Source organism: Poecilia mexicana, unplaced genomic scaffold (genome assembly GCF_051168715.1).
Source record: "Poecilia mexicana isolate PSO_F unplaced genomic scaffold, ASM5116871v1 scaffold_7, whole genome shotgun sequence".
Lineage (NCBI taxonomy): Eukaryota > Metazoa > Chordata > Actinopteri > Cyprinodontiformes > Poeciliidae > Poecilia > Poecilia mexicana.
Window position 1 is genome coordinate 23,718,564 of NW_028263376.1, and position 13,372 is coordinate 23,731,935.

The following is a 13,372-nucleotide window of genomic DNA, read 5'->3' on the forward strand; positions in this document are numbered from 1 at the left end:
CAGCCCCCCCACGTCCCGCCTTCCCTGGAGCAAATATTAAGAGAGACTTTACTCCCAGCTAATCTAATCCATACACACTCCAAAACCCGCACAGCGTGAGGCGAACTTTATTCCACCGGTTTATTCTAATAAACAAACAAGACTCACTTATACCTGTTTTCACTGTGTACAAAGCAACAACTAAGCAGGAGAGATTTACATATAGATAGAAAAGCATTTATAAAAGCACACTTGTATATAATAGCCTGAGGCTGTGTTGTCAGTCATCAAGCTGATCAAAAAGCAGCTACAATGCAACACTGATAAATCTTGGAGCGCGTGTGCGTATCTGTCCTTCAACGACAGCAGAGAGGGAAAAAAAAAAGGAGGTGAGATAAAGGAAGAGGAATCAAGGGGAGAGAAGAAGAGCATCTAAATATAGAGAGGCTTGCATTTTGGACTCAGAAAAGAGACAGTGAAGGGTGAGGGAGGAAGAAGATGGGATGGGATGGAAGGAAAGGAATGGGATGAACGTGGAAGAAAAGGGAAGCAAGCGCAAAATGGAAAGACTAGCTCAGTGGACATCTGGAGAACAGGGCACAGGCATGGTGGAGTTCAATAAGCTGCTCAGTGCATTACTTCAGGTGCTCATCAATGCATAGAGTCAATACTGAAGGTCTGGCCTTTGTATGGTCTCTTCAACAGTTTCAGCAAACCGTCCGCGGTCCTTAATATGCTGAGTGGAACCCAGCGGCAATCAGCAAAGATGCAAAATCATTAAAGGTCTTTGTCTCTATTGTCTCCGTGCTGTGCCCTGATTGGCTATTTTGCGTGGGACCAGTCCTGCAATTTTTTTGCTAGATATTTTAAATCTACAGTGTCTTGCAAAAATATGTATCCCCTCTTGGAATCCAACACATTGTGTCTTATTAAATACACAATGTACATTACTACTTAATGCACAACATAAAGTAATGCAAAAACTGTTAATTTAAAGAAAATACTACATGATTGTTTTTTATCTAAACAGTGTGATGTGCATTTGTGTTCAGTCCCTATTAGTCTGACACCTCTAAAACAAAATCTAGTGACACCATTTGTCTACAGAAGGCATTCAAATACAGAGAGAGCAAAGTAAAACTGCAAACCTAGAAAAACATAGTTATCATCTTGAAAGGTTGGGTAAAGACAGACAACAAAAGGGTCCATGGCAACTCTAGAGGAGCTCCAGAGTTAAAGAGATCAGGTGGGACAATGCTCTGATAGGACAACTGTTAGTCATGTAGTCCAGAAATCATATGGAAGAGAGACAAGAAGAAAGACATTGTCTTATGAAGAGAGCCATAAGGCGTTCTGTCTACAGTTTTCGATAAGCCATGTAGTGGCACTGCAGATATTTGAAAGAAGGTGTTGTGCTTACATGGAATCAAAACTGAGCTTTTTTGGACTACATGCAGGATGTTATGTCACTATCCAAATAATGAAACATGGTGGCGGCAGCATCATGCTCTTGAAACGCCTTTGTTTAGCAGGTACTAGCTAGAGCTGGTAGGAAAATGCAATTAAACATCCATGGGGAAATCCTGCAAGAAAACCTGCCGGAGATTTTCAGCAGGATATATATGGAAACCTTTTAGATCAAAACATATTTGCTTCTTAGATTATCCTTGTCAAACTACAGGGGTAAATCAAATTTTGAATCTGTAGCGAGACTTTAAAAATGTTGCTTAGACATTTCCATCCAATCTCACTTAGCAAAGAAGAATGTGCAAAAACTTTCTACCAAGATGTTAGCATCGCAGTGTTTTGTCTCTAGATGTGCAGACATACCACTAAGATTTGCATTAGCAATTCAATTAAAACATAGCACTACTTTTGATATTCTAAGTTTGGCAAAGAATTAAAATAAAACCATTTATAATTTTCTTTCCACTTTTCAATTCTATGCTTTCACATAAAATCCCAAATTTCAAAATATATTGAAATTTGTGATTGTTGCATGACAACACACAGAAAAACATTATAAATACTTTTACAAAGATACTGTACATGAAAAGAGCTGCGTTAAGACTACATAGCAAAGTATCTTGCGCTAAAGCGAAATTCCTTGAAAGTAACTGTGGAGAGCACATTTGCATGTCTGCCTTGGCCGGACAGCTCCAGGCTACTTTTCTGACTGTGACTGACGAAGAGCAAGCTCTGATCGGACAAATGCCTCACCTGGATCCACGGGTTTCTTTTAAGATCTTCTTTTTTTGTCACCTCAGCACCTATCCACCTATTTTCCACATCTGTCAATCTGCCTTTTACTCTGGCAGCGTTTATTTTAATGCGCTTTGACGTTTGACTGTCACCTGTTGACTAGCATTAGTGACTGCCATGGCTCGCAGGCTTTTTGAGCAATTACTGCTCCACCCACTCCCCTGCAAGTCACAAAAAAAAAAAAACAACCTACACAAGTACACATAGAGAAAATGTTACACTTCCCATCCCTAAAGACAACTCCCAATGAAGAAACGTGATGTTGAAGAAGTCCTCCAATCCCCACATTGTGAGGCATCATCAGCTGTCCTGTAAAAACCCCCCACCAATCATCTACTACTGGCCTTTTTGTGACAGACACCAGGGCACACATCAACATAACCCTGAGATGGAAGACAGGATGGAACAGGAGGGTGAAAAAGAGAAGGTAAAACGTAGAGGGCACAGGAAAGAGGCAGTAAGAGACAAAGGCAGGCAGAATGACAATGAGTGAAAAGAGGAAGAGTTGGGTGGGAGAAAAACGGAAAGGAGAGAGGACAAGAGGTGACAAGCATGCTCTCTCTTCCCTGTGAAAACATACAGAGCAGAAGGAGAGCAAGAAGACAGTAATAAAGATACTTTCATCCATGTGCGTGTGTGAATGACTGCGTGTACTCGTGCATGTGGGTGTGTGTGTATGTGTGTACACATTTAGAGTTGAAGAGAAGTGCCACAGGACCGTTGGGGAAATTTGCCCCTTGCCATTGAAAAGGGGATGTGAACCTACTCACTTCTGTTCACACTTGGATCTCCTGTTTTTGTTTTTTCGTTGTTTTTTTTTTAAAGGAACTAAACTTAAAAAAAAAAGCTTCTCAAACACCTAGAAACCAGCTCTCAATTATCACTGAAAACAAGTTTTATTTCAGTTATTCAGTTTTAAAAAGTGAAACTACTACATGACATAGATTAACTACAGAACGAGTCATTTTAAAATGTTTCAAGGTGATTTTGTGTTCTGATCATTATAGCTTGCAGCTGATAAAAAACTGTAATTCAGTTTCTCTTAAAATTAAATAAGTACACAAGACCAGTAAAAGACCTTGTTATGGTCTACCAAATCATAAGGAAACTTAATGATTAAAGAGGCAGGTGGACAGTTACTGACACCATACACAAGGAGGGCAAGGCACAAAAGCTAATTGTGCTGTATTCATATATATTCATGGAAAGTTAAGTGGAAGGAAAAAGTGTTTCAAATAGATGCATAAGCAACATAGATAACCACAGATTTGAGAGGGTTGTGAAGAAAAACCTATTCGAGAAAATCACAGAGATGTTAAGAAGCGTAAAGGTACTTGTGTCACAAGAGGGAGACGACAGACAACAATAGATATGAGCTAAAGGTAACTATCAACGCAACATAGAGTTCCTTTTTTTTCTTCTTTTTAACGTGTTAAAAACGTTATTAGAAAGTGCTTTGGGTTTATATCAAATGAACACAGATATCTTTACTACCTCATTACCTAAAAGGCTGACTGCTTCCATGCTATGCTGCACTGATGCAGTAAATCTTGCAAAAGGAGCCCCAACCAAGTAATCTGCTTATAGTGCACACCACAGCATTCCTTTTCTATTGTTTTTTTTTACACAATATTCACATTTTTAGAGCATCTGAACAAACGTTGCACCCTATGCTAATTAAAATGAACAGAAATTAACACAAAGTATATGAATGTGTTTAATAAATCTATGATTTTACTTTACTGAAGTGAATTCCCCCCAAAAATAAATAAACTTTTTGTTAATTCTAATTTCTTAAGATTCACAGGTACAGACAGAGAGTGAAACCTACTCTCCATAAACTTCCTCAAAGTAACATGTCTGAACTGAACAGACTGCATCAGCAAGACATTTTCTTTTCTTTTTTGGGGGGCGAGGGGAGGGTTGCACCGGTTGTTAGCCGCTGCTTTAACAGGATGTATAAATATGAGCCGTAGGGTCAAGGGGAAGGATAAAAATGAGAAAGGGAGCAGCGAGAAGGTAAAAATGAGAAAAAAAAGGAGTAGAGGAAGGGTAAAATGAGAAATGGAGTAGGGGAGGCCACAGGAGGCACCTGGCCCACTTAGAGCGGAGGAGGGGGTGGCGAAGAAGGAGAGGTGGAAGATTAAGGAGTAGAAGGGAAAAAAGAAAAGGAGGCGGAGGAGATATACCAAGCCGAAGTAGAGAAAAATTAAAAAAGAAAAGCTAATGAAAGTGAATGGAGGGGTTAGGGTGAAGGAAAAGGCAAGAAGAGAAAATAAGTGAATGGTGAAGGCAAAACCAGAATAAAAGGTAAAAAATAATGAAAACACGGAGAGACAGGGAGAGATGGGGTGGGGGCTGGAAAGAAAAGGTGGCCTTGTGACGCCGAGGAGGGAGGTGGTGTGTGCGTGAGCGGCATGAATGTGTGTCTCTCTGTGCGTGTGGGTGTCTCGAATCATGACGAAAAACTAACACCTCTCCCAAAGTATGAATAACCGACCACAACAGGCCAACGTAAGTTCAGTCTCTTCTCCCGGTACGCTTGAGCAGCCTGCCCGTACCACTAATATCCCACTAATACCACCCACAGTCCTCACTCCACCTCACATCAATGAATATTTCATGTCCTGATGGCACTTTTAAAGCAAAAAACTAATTAGCAAATCCAAGTTGATCTGGCATTAGTCATATCAGGCCAATTAAAAGCCCAGTCCTACTGTACATGTTAATGGCAGCGAAGTGGAATAATTGTATGTTGAGCAGGGGAGAGAATGTTAAACAGGCCTTGTTAGCAGCACTTTAGCACTCTAGCCTGAGTCCATGGCTGGATTACAAAACTCTACAAAGCGGACTAATGTTCAGCACACACACACACGCACAGACACACACATCTTTAAAAACTCTATCCGTTAATTAGTGTGCCACCATCATTTCCATGAGGTCAGCTCTGATACTTATGGCTAAAGAAGAGAACTAGTTCCAGGGAAAAACAATGGTTTTATGCTTCTGTATCAATATTAAACAGGGATCCAAATATTGGCAGAGGCTGGCAGGTCAGATGTTACGCACCGTTAAAGGGAGAAAGCCCCCCTCTGCTACACTGGGAGTCTCTGCGGTCAGACTAGAGGCGATATTTGTGGTGTATTTGATTCGGGTAAAGGTGCGCGTATGAGTTCCCTTCGTGCCGCGTGTGTGTTTTTGTAAAGCGGGGAGTTTAGATTGAGACAGACAGCGCTGACACACACAGACTAAACTGTGCTGCACAAAGGAGCGACACAATAACAAGGCATGGAGATCTTTTTTGGAGTAGATGTCTGTTTCATCAACCCCCAGCCCCCCTGCCTACTTCTCCTGCCTCCCTCTGCCTCCCCAGTCTCGTTCCCTCACCTGGGCTTTGATATGGAAATCTCTCAACAGCCAGAGCCCGAGGCCAGTTGACTGTTTCTAAAGATGTATTTGCTCAAAGACGTTCAATTTCTCATCAAATGCTCCCACTGCGTGCATGAAAGACAAACTTGTTCGCTAGGAAAATAACAACTAACAACCTGGTACTCTCTGCAAACCACACACTTCAACCAAGAAGCCCAAACTCTCAACTTCTTTGCGGTTCATATTAATTTGGCTAAAAGGCAGGTGACATTTGTGCAAAGTGCAAAAGCTGAGGACTCTCGTCACATTACTGATGGGGTTTTTAAAGAGAGCTCCTTCCCACCGGTTTACTTCTCTTTTCCTGTCAGATAATTACATCGCATTAAAAGACTTCTAACTAGCATGTCTCCAACTATGAGTCAAACAGAGAGACATTTTCAACAGTTTAATGGCACGAAAACATTTTAAAATTAGGTAGAAATGAAATGAATATACAGGAGAAAGAAAAAATGAGTCTGAGAGGATTAAATTGTTCAAGAAGTCAAATCTTTTGAACAGCAGTAAACAGTCCCGGTACGGGAGAATGATATCAGTAGTTGATGCGTAAAACGGTGTGAATCAGAGTTTTGCACATCAGTCTGATCTTTCAAATATTTTTTTTTCTGTTTTTTTTTTTTTTTTTTTTTTTACAACAGGGAAAAAACAGTAACTAGGGGCTTATGTTTGGAAGGCTTACTTCTTCTTTTTGCTAACACTAATAAATCATTTGTGAGGGTTAGACAACACAACAATATCTAAATTCTGCAAATAATTCAGACGTCATCTAAAAATACTAACAAAAGATGCACATTGTAATAGTTCAAACACAAAACATACCATACCAGTGGAAACTGTCTTGGCACACAAAAATTAACACCTGCAGTCTTTCTTATTTCCACAGGGAACAGCCAATCAGCGGCAAGGAAAATAAATGGCACTCCTGGATTGGTTGCTTTACAAAGGCCAGTCAGTAGTGTGTCTGAATGGTGCCTAAATAAGAGTGAATGTCCTCTTTATGTTAAATACTGTTCACCAGTAATGAAACTGTATTTACTTAAAGACTTTAAAAGCTACTTTAAATTAACTGTGAAAACAAAGATATGAACTGAAGCACCTTCACTACAAGGTTTACCTCAAAATTCAGTTATGATAGGACCAAAATGCAAAACTAGTGAAGGATTAAAATGACCTGCACACATAGATCACATTACAACAAAATATGTGCAAAAATCCCCCGCTGTCATCACTTTGAATCATGCAGATTTGTTTTAAAAAGTAAATAAATAAACAGTTGTAAAGTATCTCTGATTGGCTCATGATGACAATTAGCTTTGCATGATGACAAGAAGATAGGATAGCAATTGGGGAAAAAAAATAAAAAATCCCTGCTCCACATTCCTTAAGAACAACGAAAAACACACACCCTGTGAAAAATACACAAAGTTAAATCCCACATCTGTTTTCTGAGGAATGCGCAATCGAAAAGGTGTTTTGCAATATCAACAACTCCTCAAATAAGATAAGAAAAGCAACAATAAAAAAAAAAAACATTCCTTTTCAACTATTCTCTTTTACTTTTGATTTTTATCAGCAGCAAAATCACATGTTTGAGTGTGGAATTTGAGAATAAAAAAAAAAAATGCAGCTGAAAATCACATTTTAATGCAAAACGTGACGACAAAACAAGAAAGGAACAGAAGAGCAGGATTATTATTGTCACTCTCATTATTTTGTATAGATGAGTACGGGGATAAAAACACACACATACACAAAACGCTATGAAATATTCATTCAAGGGAAGCGGGTGGTGGAGAGTGTCTGCAGATGCGGTCTGCAGAGGAAGGGGCGGGGGTGGCTTAAAGACTCACCTGCTCTCTCTGCTGGGGGGGAGGATGAGCATGTCAGATAGGTGAATACACACACACATGCACACACATCCCCCACATCACCCATGTAACCCCATGGCGATTAGAAACACCTGTATTCAGCGCTGCACAATGAGCTATAGCAGCAGTTAAGCCTGGGGTGTTATTGGGTGGGTGGGGGATGGACAACGTTTAGACCCGGGGGTTAAACATGTATCGCGAAACAAATACCTGGAACGCAGCGGAGAGACGGAGTTGTTAGAAAGCTCCAGAGAGAGGCGGTGTGTCTTGTAAGATGAGTGTAAATGGTTCATTTTGCAGAGTGTTAGCCAAACAGGTGTTCTCATTAACAAGTGAGCCCTGAGGGGCGATCCAGATGAGAGAGCCGACAGAAACACAGAGGTGAACACAGGTTGTTTATTGGAAAAAAAAAGAGGGGGACTTTGTAGTGCTTTTGTCTTTTTTGTATTATTTTGCAGACTAGATAAAGTGACTTAAAAAAGTTAATACACCTCAAACCTTAGTTTGTTTTCTTGGGATATTCTGTGTGATGAACCATTGTATAATGCAGAACTTTGATAAAAAAAAAAAAAAAGAAAATAGTAAGTACTTGATTTTCTTTCTTGGGGACAAGTAAAAATCTGTATTTAGAACCACCGAGTGAATACTTTGAGGAGCCAACATTTATTGCTTTAGCAGCAATAATTATTGGGAATAGACTTTGACTAGGCCATTCTAGCGCAATATGCTTCATTCTAAGCCTTTTCTTGAAGCTCTAGCTATATGTTTACTGCTGTTGTACTTAAACAAGTTTTCCTCCAGTGTTGCTCTGTATTAAGCACTTTCATCCCATCATCTATGACCAGCTTCCCTGTCCCTAGTAAGGGCAAGCACTCCCACAGTATGATACAGCCACCACCATACTTCACCATAAATAGGGTGTATTCAGAGAACCATCGCAAAAAAGTTGAATTTTTGTTTATCTGAACTTCTTCCAAATAGTTTCCGTGCTTTCCCTAACTTACTTGTGACTATCAGTGAATCGTGTTTCTTCATAGAACAATGGTTTTCTTCTTTCAGTTCTTCAAAAAAAAAAAAAGGCCCAACCTATGAAGTGAGATTAAATTAAACATTTGGTAGCCTAAATTTACTAGTTGGTTGAATCGTATTTTATCTTGGCATATCAGGGAGGTGAATACAAATGCACAAAACACGCATTAGATTTCAACTTGTGGAAACTGCCGAAAACTAAATGATTTTCTTTCCACTGCACATCTATGTGGTACGAATGCTTTTGCAAGGCACTGAGTTTGTTGGACTGAGACACAAGCGTGCACCGGGGGCGCTGCAACCCCTGGGTTTGCGTGGCTGAAGGCTAAAGCCGACTAACCTGCAACCACACAGTTCAGCTTACAACCTGCATGGGATCACTGAGCACCACCTACACATCAACAAAGCTCACACACTCACACAGTGAGAGACAGGTGTCGAGCTTCAAGCCTGTCCACCACTGAAACCAAGCCCCTACTTCTCATTTCCTCAGCGCCTTTACTTCACCGTCACCACACTACCGCTGCTTCCCACAAACTCCATAACGTCAACGGATGAAGTCCAGCGCATCTACTTCCCGACGCTTTCAAGAAACACAGAATGCAACTTTGGCTTTGGCGACACAAAAAGAGATCAGAGAGATTTTAACCGGTGAACATCACTTAATCAACTTCAAAAATCCATTCATGACGGATAAGACAAGAGCAGAACGCTTCCATTCCTGCTCTGCAATCCCACGAGCACACGTGCAGCTAATATTTTTTTTTTCCCCATCTTTTGGCCGATCTCGCCTACACTCCTCCTCCACTCATCCTTGAAGCTGTTGTCTTGGTCTGTGTTGCATTTTTTTTTTCCTATGTGGAACACACAGATGGAGGTGCAGACGCAGATGCACACACATACACCACTGTTCTCCTCTAAAAAGACAGCACTACATGACCCCACCTGGGAGAGCAACCTCCAAGGAGCAGAAAGGGAGTGGATGGGGGGAGAAGGAGGACAGAGCCAAAGAAACAAAGCACTCTGAAAGATGTTAGGTCTTTAAGTTGACAGCGTGCCATGAGAGTTTAGTTGTTCTAGTGCTATTTGGATTCTAAGCATTAAAAGCAGATAATTGAGCTTTATCCTGCTCATGACGACACACACGCACACACACACTCTCAAAGGGGCATGCACAGGGAAACAAGCCGATGGTAATTGAATAACAGCATAAAGGACTTTGGAGGGTTTATCATATCAAGTGCCAACCCTTAACTCAGTAGTTGGAAGGACAAAACAACCAGACAAATCCACAGAGGGCTAAGACAATTTGGAAAAATGGCTTGATGGTCTCCTAATCCCGGAGATCTAGTTAGCAACTGTCCAACAAAAGGAAAAGGCCTATATCTTACAGCTGTACACTAGTTGCGGCTGCCAAAAGAGTGCACGTTAAACCGCGGCAGAAAAAAACAGCTCAGTGGGACCGTACAAATGCTCCAGAATAACTGGAAATCTATTTACAGCACAGGGGAGATAAAAACTTCTCAGTGTTTTAAGTTCAAATATACACTGTGTTCAATATCCATACATGCATTAAGTTCCACAAAAATATAATTTAAAAAGAGTTTAGTTAAAAAAAAAAAAAAAAAAGGTGGCACCACATGTGTGGTTTCCAATTCTCACTCTTCTAGAGTGAGACTCGAGCTTTTCCTTTATTTTCCACACAGTGTCTTCTCTGAATGCTCACTCTGAACACAGTGGCTATATCTTTTTGTAACAGGCAGGTCTCCCCATCTACAAACCATCTTTTTTATCAGAAGTTGTGCAATCTAAGAGCAAAAAGCTCAATTTAACACAATGGACAATCAAGGAAAGTTGCCTTTTGCAAGAAACAGAAGGACCCTACATTTTGGGTTGTAAAACTCCCAATTAATAAAGCACGTTTTGTCAGGGTTATATTAATCTATGGATTAACAAGGTTTACAACCAGTTTTTAAAGTAGCTTTATGTTTCTTTCGGTATGTTTGAAACCAGTAGGCCCTGTTGCGTGTAAAATATGACAAAAATCGAAACTTTCCAAAGAGAAGAGAGCAGAGATGTTTTGTCCATAGCTGGCATAAATAAAAAAAAAAAAAAAAAGATAAAATCTTCTCGGTACTTCACTCCTCTGATGCTTAAGGTAATGACTTGTTTGATAAATCCTGAAGAGAAGGAGATTGTTGATTCCACATGATTATCACAAGCGCAAAAAATGTAGCTATCTCTAGATTTCTTTTTAGGATCACGTTTAATAAAGCAAAGTTACTGAGAAAAAAAAAAACAAAGCTTAGTAATAAAGCATATACTTCCATAGTGAGCTTTCACAAAAACATAGTCCTAAAAATGGGCTAAAGATAAACACTGCTAGTTCTGCCAGTTTTGTAAAACACACAGAAAGCAAATATTTTACTGCAGTTCTAGCAAATTCATAAATCCTTTGTAGGGGGCTTTGATCCTGACTGAAAAATTAAATAAACAAACTGAAAATAGCCCTTATCACTTTCCTTATGTCCTTTGTGATGTTACTAGAGGTGTGTGTGTGTGTGTGTGTGTGTGAAAGCTTGCTTTTAAGACAGGGTACTTAATAATGATTGAATACCAGTTTCTACAAATAGGCCAATACACATGTAACAACCCCATGTTGAGTTTGACTGATTTCTTCCATATGTCAAGCAAATAGTTTTAAAAAATAATAAGAGATACTGCTTACAGAAAACTTTTTCATAGTTACTCCCAGCTCTGCTCAAAACTTGGCAGCCCTGCTGCGATTAATCTGTCACCTCCTTGTACATTATGGTGAGCATCCACCTGACTGTGGTTAAGTCAGTGCATGACAGCCAGGCGCACTCTGACGTCCATATGCACAGCTTTTCAAACGAAGTGGGGTTGTTCCCCCGCTGTCACATGGTAGAAAATGGAGGAAGACGGAACTGACCGGTTAGATAGGACAGACGTTGGCAGGAGACGCTTTCAGGAAAAAAAAAAAAAAAAAACACTTGACGCGGGTGCTATTCAACTCTCATCTAGGATCAGATGATGATCCTACTCAAATATTTCTACATATGAATATAAAAAAATCGCGCGACATCTCTATATATTCAACATAAAAAAGCCTCCCTTCATATTTGTGTCTTGTCTGATAAGTCTAAGGGGCTTGTCGTTGACGCAGCAAAATAGAAATCCCCCTTTCTGGGGTTAATCGCGGTGAAAAGGGAGGAGGGTTCAACCCCCCTCTGTCTTTCAGACGCAAAGCGCTTTCATTCTGAATCCCCTCCAGGCGTCTGTAGAGCATCCCCCGTTTTCTTCTGCGGTACGATCACGATCATGTGTGCACAACAAGTTTGTCTCCCAACCCCTTTCTCAGCAAATATGGAAATCAAAAGTTTGCAAAGATCCCCCCACTGATTCTATCAAACACAAACAGCTTTCTACGACAGTAAACATAAACGTGTCTCAAAAAGATTATTGAGGATTTATATAAACTCACATTTGCACATTCAAATAGAATTTTAATTTTAAACAGTTTGTTATTTTAAATCAGTTCACTAAATGTGTGGGCTAAAGTAGTCTGCGATCAATAATTTGAAACAATCCAGGCAAAAAGCTTGACAGCTTCTCCAAAATATCAACACGCGCAGTAAGGCAGCTGGCTGTCACGTATGGAACAGGTAGGCGTACTTTAAGACTGCCGCCTGCTCGATAACCCGTCTGCGTTACTGTCGAAATATTCACTCCAGCTCTGAATTAACATGATTCTAATGGCAATGTGGAATAAAAAAAAAATCCAGATAGGCCTTTGTAAGAGTAGCCAAGAGTTGTATTGTGTCATGTCTCCAACCTGTGCGCAGCGGCAGCAGCAGCAACTATATCAGCTGTAGACGCGGCGGCTCCGTGAGGCAGAAAACTAATTGTTGACATGACGGGGGGGTGGGGGGGGACCCACGGTGTCTGGATGAAATCTCCACTCCCGATGATGCCCCGTTGATGGGCAGCGTGGCTCCCGGTGGTGGCTATAGGTAGGAAGTCAGACATACCTGTTACCCCATGGGGTCTGGGGTGGCCGCCGTGTCGGTCCTTCGGAGTCCAATCTGCTTTGACAGCCTGAGGGAAGAAAGCTGGGGATGTCCAACGCGCCGGGTGCCGTCCCTCCTCTTCTCTGTGCGCTTTTTGTTAAGTGTTATTCCCCGATTTCTCCAACTCCCCTCTCCTCTTCCTCCACCAGCCCCTTGTTCTTTCGCTCTTTCCCTCCCCTGCTTTTCCGCGTCTTGGTATCAGGAGCCTCCCCCTCCTCTCCCTCCTCCCCTCTCTCCTCCTCTGTGCATGTCTATCTCTCTCTTCCTTTCTCCCTGTCTCTCTCGATCTCACCCCCGAACACAAACACACATACACACACACACGCACACACACTTTCTCTTAGAGTCAGGAAATGAGACAACGTAAACCCACACACCATGCGTAGACTGGGATATATCATTTCATCTCAGATAAGCTCTCATATCAGACCAGAATATGACACAACAGCAGCAATAATAATAATAATAATAATAATAATAATAATAATAGCAACTGAATCTTGAATGTCTTTTCCAATTTCTGCATCTGTTGCCATAGGACTCCTTAATGACCAGTTCTTTACTGTAACTTGCCCCCTCTTGTGGCAGTAATTGGAAAACACTTTCAATGGGAAAAAAAAAGCCTTACTCTTACAATGACAGTGGCTGGAAAACACCTCTTAGGCCATGTGATGTGCAACACACAAGCCAGTTTTATTTTAAATCTTTGCCAGAAGT

General features: G+C 40.8%; 1 protein-coding gene across 2 annotated transcripts in view; it reads right to left on the reverse strand.

Moving 5' to 3' along the window:
* zbtb46 (zinc finger and BTB domain containing 46) overlaps window positions 1-13,159 on the reverse strand; it is an 87,863-nt gene extending 74,704 nt beyond the window's left edge. For both annotated transcript variants that reach the window (XM_014998360.2, XM_088007288.1), the window contains exon 1: window positions 12,617-13,159. The gene's annotated coding sequence lies outside the window, so the exon portion shown is untranslated. The remainder of the gene's footprint in view (window positions 1-12,616) is intronic.
* Window positions 13,160-13,372: the final 213 nt, after the last annotated feature.